Below are 7378 nucleotides of genomic sequence, written 5' to 3'. Positions count from 1 at the left end.
ACAGAGCCGAAGTCTGAGAGGGGAGGAACAGGCAGCTGGAGCCGGGGAGGAGAAGTGCCCGGCCGGCGGCTGGGGTCCAGAGGCAAGGGGGGCTGCCCGGCAAACCATGAAGCCGGTAGCGCTCGGGCAGCCCTTTCCCCGTGGCTGGGAGTGGGAGGGAGGAGGGGGCGGAGTTAGGGCGGGGAAGGGGCGGAGTTGGGGTGGGGCTGGGGGTGGGGAAATGGGCGGGGCCAGGGCCCGTGGAGGGTCCTCTTTTTTTATTTTTTAAATATGGTAACCCTAGTTCTAACAGTGGAAGAATAGTGAGATTCCATTGCAAGACAGGCAACAGCAAGACTACTAAAACCTGAGGGGCACACTCTAAGGCCAAAAAGGGGCCAGAAGCGCAGTTAGTCCCATAGTACTAAAAGTAAAACAGATTACTCAATACATCTACTTTGTTATGGCTAGAGCTAATGTGCATTTTCAAAAAGCTTCCTTGTAATTGTGAGCACAAGACTCAGTTTAGCTAATTCTTTCATACTAAGTTTTAAGTATATACACAGGAAAAAATGCTAGCATGAAGGGTCAAAGCTATAATGACTTGACCTCTACATAATAGTCTCCAGCTCAAAATTTAGTTCTACCAACAGAATGGTGATCTAAATGTTTTTCCAGCCAGAGTATGTCTCTATTAGGAAGTTATTGTAGGTAAGTATAAAGATTATATCCCAATTAGTGAACTCTACTGAGGTCAAGCACAATGCTCTACAGCAGTGGTTCTCAACCAGGGGTCCGGGGCCCCCTGGATGGCCTCGAGCAGGTTTCAGAGGGTCTGCCAAGCAGGGCCAGCATTAGACTCAGTGGAATCCAGGGCAGAAAGCCAAAGCCCCGCCATATGGAGCTGAAGCTCGGGGTCCTGAACTCTGCCACCCGGGGCTGAAGCTGAAGCCTGAGCAATGTAGCTTCTCGGGGGCCACTGTGGCATGTGGCCTCAGGCAATTGCCTTGCTTGCTACCCCCTAACACCGGCCCTGGCTTTTATATGCAGAAAACCAGTTATTGTGGCACAGGTGGGCCATGGAGTTTTTATTGCATGTTGGGGGGACCTCAGAAAGAAAAAGGTTGAAAATCTCTGCTCTAGAGAAGATTTTTTTTAAATCAATATTAACATATATATATTTTCCAAACAAATATTAGCAAATCTTATTCATAACCTGTATCTGTTACTTTTAAGAGATGTATGTGTGTTTGGTCAACCTTTTATTACTTGGGAATTTATTTTGGTCAAATTCAAAAAATGGTAACCATATATATTATAAAATCTATTTGATCCTGATATAAAGCTGGGTCATCTCTACAAGCAAGCTACTACAGACAGCTAAGAAAGAGAAGACTCAAAAAGAAGCCAACCCAAAAACTTCATCAGGGATTGGTGAGAAAAAGTTAATTAAGACACTATTAAGGGATCAGATTTTAAAACTCTTGTAATAACTTCGTTGGAAAATGAAAATGCTGTTGTAACTTAAGTTACTAATTTAGGGTTGCCAAGTATCCAGTTTTCAACCAGAAAGTCCAGTTGAAAGGGGACACGTACTGACCGGACACCAAAAGTCCAGTTACCATGCCGGGGGGGGAGGGGCAAGGGAGGAGACACTAGGTCATCAACCCACACCAGCCCCTGCTACTACTTGCATCTCGTGGGCAGGCAGGTTCCCGTCCTAGCCCCGGACCAGAGGGAGCCCAGCTAGTGGTGGGGGGGGGGAGGTGCACAGGCTTGAGCAAGGAGGAAGGGGGAGGGGAGGAAGCAACGAGTGACGGGGCAGGGCATCAGGAGAAGAGGCGGAGCAGGAGTGGGACTTTGAGGGAAGAGGTAGGGAAGGAGGAGGTTCCGACTTTCCTGCTGTAGTGTCCGGTTTTCAGAAATTAGAATGTTGGCAACCCTGTACTAACCATTTCTCTTGTTAATCACCAAATGGTTAGACCATGTAATTCCTGGTGAGGAGACAGGGATTAAACATTGGTATACAGAAAAAGAGTGGAATTTAACTGTATCTAAGTTTCTTAATACTTTTAATTGACCTTTCCCGAGACAAGTCTTTAAATGGTTTATTCTAAATAAATGATTTAAATATTTTCTTAGATTTCATAGGATTCAGTTAAGATTACTTTGCCCAATTATAGACTGGCTGGTTATTCATCATAACCAGACCAGTCTCACCTTCCCTTAAATTCTGTTGCCCAACTGTAACAGTTTAGTTATCTAATAAGATATTAAGACTGGATTTACAATAATTTTGGGAAACAATATACTTTAGTCTTAACTTAGCAAACAAAGAATGCCACCAGATGTGAACCACTCTCAAAGATGTCCAAAAGCTCTTCATAGAGAGATATACAGAAGATTATAAAGGAAGGAACTAGTTTCTCAGTTGTGTTGCCATTCATGTTGGTTCACTTAATGTGTTTTCTTTTCTTTAATAATAAAATAGCCATGGTCAATAATTGTGATTATTTTGCTTGGTTTTAAACATGTCGTCTGCTAAGATACGTAAAAGAATGCCTGTGACTAAAATAGCGGGAGTTCCATCCCTGATATGGCAATAAAAGAAAAAAAATCAGTAAGAGCTGGCCTACCATTTCTTGTTTCTCTGGACTCAATATTTTAATAACTCTTAAAATAAAATTAGTTGGCACCCAACAGTTTAAAATTACACCTTTCTACCCACAACATACTACTGTCAAACCTCCAAAATCTTTTATTCAAAAGAGTTTCTTCTAACAAGACAAAATGTATGTAATACATGTGAAGTTTGAGTTAACCATGTGCAAAAATATTAAACAATTCAAAAAAGTTTTAGCTTTTTAGTAATAAACCATCTCACTAAAAACCCTCCAGAAGACTTAATAAAAATAAAATCCTTGTACTGAATGCATAGTATATATTCATAAATATATATTAATATATTAAACATATGCATACAAACAAATATCAGTTTGGACATCTGAGCTATCAGACTATTCTAAAGTAAACTTACTTCTGGGCTATAACCAAGCAGAAGTTATAGTTCAACAGCCAGTTTTATCAAACAGTCATATGCAGCTGAATACAAGTACTTTTAAAACAGAAATGCCATCTTAAACTACTAATGTAAAACACTATGGGACCAGTTTCACAGCCTTTAAGCAAGTGAGCAAGGACTGCAATATTTGACCCTCTAGTTTTGTTAAAATCACATCATAAAAATTATTTAAAAAACTGTATAAATGCATATCAAATATAATCAAATTATGTTTCTGTTTCATATCCATTACTTCATCTTCTTAATACTATCAGGTCAGGAACAAAAGTCTCATGCAGACCACTTCTTTATTTCGCCCAGCTGATCACAACTGAGAAGTCTATAGAAATAACTTAGTTTTAATTATTAGTGTAATTTATCAAAACAGGACACCTACTTTAAAATAAAAAAACTTCATCACTTTTTAAAAAACGAAGAGGAGACCCAGATCATGTTGAAGAAAAAAATAATTAAAATGCGAACTTCTATACCAATGTAGTGGCATTTCAACAGTGCTACCATTGTGTAAACCTAAATACACTGCCTACAGACTCAAAAATGAGAAACAAGTTGTTGTCATAGTGTTGGTATGCACAGCTCAATCCTCTACTGATGACACTAATGCACTGCACTATATTGTCAGCACAAAAGGAACAAGTTTAAGTCAGACAACACTACAGAAATTTAGAAGGAAACTTGTAACAAAAAGTAAAACAGGTATTTTCACACTAAAAATATAAAACAATGTTCTAACAGGACATGAACACACTCCCCAAACTTTAAGAAACTTAAACAGGCTACTTTTTAAGGGTACTGTGAAAAACATTTGACATATTAGAGAGACTCTGCAACCTTAATAATGTTCCTCATGTTATTTTGTGACACTAATTTTCAAGGTTTTTAAAAAGCAAACTGAAAAAAAAACAGAAATTCCATCGTGTGGCATCATATTGACACCTACATGGCTCATCAGCAGGGTTGGAACCTTTAGATCCACCACACTGACATCTGCCACTTGAGCTAACAGAGCAAATGATACAGTAATAGGTTGTCATCCTCTACGTGGACTACCACTAGACAGGAATATGAAACACTTTGCCAGTGGGTTTCACAGACATATGACAACAGCAGAAGAATGGTGGAACTCAGGAATTTTGGCTTCCATTCTAGGTTCTGGAGGAGAGTGTGCACAGTGGGCACAGACTCTTCCACCCATATCCTCCAAGCTTGACCCTTTATGCCCCATCCCCTCCAACCTGTCCATTATGTTTCTTCCACCAATCCCATTCTCCCTGACTCCCTACTCCTAGTCTCCACTCAGGCTTTTCATTCCAATTAAAGTTTGCTTGCCCAATAAATCCTAGTCACATACACCCCCATACACGTGCACAATATTCCTTCACTGGCTCCCAGTTTCCTCGACCAACCAGTCCATCTTGCCCTCTCTACCTCGCTTCCTCCTCCATATTACCTAGGAATCAACGGGGAGAAGGAGTCACTGAGAACACATCAGACAGAGGCTCCCTGCTCTCAAGTCCGCCCAGCCCAGAGTAGCTGGGAGCACAGCTTTTACAGGAGAAGTTCGGCTTTGCCACTGTAGGCCTGGTCCAGAATACGTTCAGTCACTCTGTGAGGATAGTGCATCTGCCGTCCAGTAACATGAAGGAGCTATAAAGGGATGGAGCATGCTCAGTTGCTCTGTGGGGATGGCACAGGCACAGCCCTGTCATAGGTAGGAGCTCTGAGAGGCTCAAGCCATGAAGGCAGAATCGTCAGAGATTTCAGCTCCTAAAAAAACAACAAAATCTCTGCTGCGCACGTACAACTGTGATTTTTCCAAAACTCAACTTGGTCAATTTTGGGTGGATTTTTGTGGGGATGGCGGAAGGCTTATTCACAACAAAAAAGTCGTCCTGTCTGCCAAATTTCATGTCCAGGCTACAAAGCAAAGTCCACACTTAAAATAAATTCTTATGACCTTTTCTTTGAACAAGAGCAAAACAATGTATTTTTCCAAATCTCTTTGTCAAAAATGGCTGAACTGTTTTAGCTGAAATTCCCCCACTATTACACCAAAAATAAAAATAAAATCAGTTTAAGGCAAACCTCCAGAATACAATAGTTCGGCCTACATAGTTAAAATGTAGTAAACGTAAGCAACTGAAACGAGACTTATAATGGGAAGTTTCAAACAAACTTAACTGGCAGTGCTACCAGCTCCACCCATAATAGATATTCAAGTTTTGGCTCAGTAATGGAAGTGTCCACTTGATGTTAATCTTTAGCTGGGTTCAGAATGATGAGGAGGAACATTTATAATCTGAAGCTAATGAAATGCTACAAGTAAGGTTTCTGCCTCAAGGGAGTGGGACTAGGGGAGAAGGAGATAATGATGCCTTTTAAACTTATTTTGTGTGTTGAAAAGCTATGAATTACAATTTTGTAACATGAAAGGATTATGAATTTCTCAGTTTGTTATACTACAAAAGGGTTACAGATAGGACTACGACAATAAACCAGTATTTACCAAGCCAGTATTTAAAAGCCTGATGGAATTCAGGTAATGAATTTGAGCAAATATTTGCTTATGTGGAAAAAGTCTTTAGTTTAATTTAAACTTCCATGCTTGGCCTTTAGCCTCATGTCCCTCTACACCATTTCTAATCTACTTTATACTAGCAAGTTTGAAGAGGAGGATCACTAGAAAGCAACAAAGAAACAAACTTCTGGTTAAACATTACCCTATATCACTGCCTGCATTTTAGGATAAATTAAAACTCCACTCTGAAATATTTTGCTGAAAATAGATATTGTAACAGACTGAATCATGTAAAATGTACAAATAGATTATTAAAACTTTAGTAAAACCAAATCCTAGATATACTACAAGCCACGCATCTTCTCAGTTACAGCAAAATCCTACCCCCACGCTAGTCACTTCCATGGGCACTGGGAACTCTGCAGAGGGAAGAGGGTAAAGAATCCTTCTCTTCCCCCAATGCTGCAGAGCTTCTCCAGACTAATAGCTGAATTAGCCTCCTAGCTCTATAAAGGTGGACAGACAGGATGATCTGCATAATGGCAGATCCTCCTATTATTATACTGTGCTATTGCCCAACAGTGGCATAGGAATACACTCACATTTGACTATTCAATCCTGCCCTTTTAAAGGAAATTGCATTGGTTCAGCTACAAAGAGAGTCCTTAACTCCTGCTTCCACCTTTGTAGGGCTGACCCTGAAAGAACAGGAGTTCTCCAAGAAGATGAGTCTGGTCACAGCTACATAAACAATCTAAGCTTCCCCAACCCCATCGCCTCCACTGCGTAACATAGCACGAGGGCTTGGGTGACCTCATGTATACATGAGAAAAATTAGATTAGATGGCTTTGCCCACTTGGTCAAACTGTCTAGTAAACAAGCGTGCAATCCACTGGCAAAGTGTGTGTCATGACCCACACTTGTAGCTAGTCTACAGAGGGAGGATAACAGGAACTCCCTTCATCTCAAGAGGCAGAGGTCAGAGCTACAGTAATCAAGAGCTGGAACTGAAACCATGTTGATTACTAATAAATGAGGCCATTCTCATTGCACATGATGGAATTTCTTTTTTCAGTTTTCTACTTTAAACAGGTTCATTTGGCTCATGCAGAAAATATCCTTAACAGGTTTCATAGCTAAAAATGAATGAGATACTCCATGCAACAAAACCCAATGGTCCCATACGTATGTCATTTCTCATACGTTTCAGTTGCTTGTGTCACACACCAACAGGTCTGAAGACAAAGAGAGATTTATTGCTTTAGTGATTATATCTAGCTCCATCAAAGTATTTTTGGAATGAATATCAATCTGATTTTAAAGTTCACATGAAATTTCAAAGTATTCTTTGATAAGAAAAATCGATTCATCTTAATATATACATTATATTTGGTTACCACCACAACCTCGAACTATTCCCACTGTACTAGTTGATGTGACAGCAATAAGAAAGCTAAGGTTAGATTAAGGGAATTTCAAAAAAATCAAATACATGAATTGCCTCAAAAGGGAAATTTGAGGCCTTCAAGGACTACTGCCAAATCTCAAGAAATGGCTAATCTCTGGGGAGGTCTAAACCGCTAAGAGAGAACGTGCACCTCTTAATATTTGTCTGCCACTCAGTTGCAGTAAGTAGACAATTTGTTAGTCCCATATATGGTGGCTATTCAAAGAAGGTGATAAAGTCAAGTGTAGCAACTATAGAGCTATTATGCTACAGTCAGTTCCACAGAAAGTTTCTGTTTCTGTGTTAATAATATATGAGCGATGCACTTTTTGGAGAAGGTCTGCATAGTCA

The 7378-nt window shown here is 40.1% G+C and overlaps 1 protein-coding gene across 1 annotated transcript in view; it reads right to left on the bottom strand.

Annotated features, from left to right (window-relative positions):
* The window catches only part of PLEKHA7 (pleckstrin homology domain containing A7), a 306972-nt gene that overhangs the window by 246364 nt on the left and 53230 nt on the right, over positions 1 to 7378 (bottom strand). The window lies entirely within an intron of this gene.

The sequence above is a fragment of the Terrapene carolina genome, unplaced genomic scaffold, assembly GCF_002925995.2.
Source record: "Terrapene carolina triunguis isolate 2854851 unplaced genomic scaffold, T_m_triunguis-2.0 Scaffold96, whole genome shotgun sequence".
Classification (NCBI taxonomy): domain Eukaryota; kingdom Metazoa; phylum Chordata; order Testudines; family Emydidae; genus Terrapene; species Terrapene triunguis.
The sequence above is the reverse complement of the archived record's forward strand: the minus strand, read 5'-3'. Positions and strand labels throughout refer to the sequence as shown.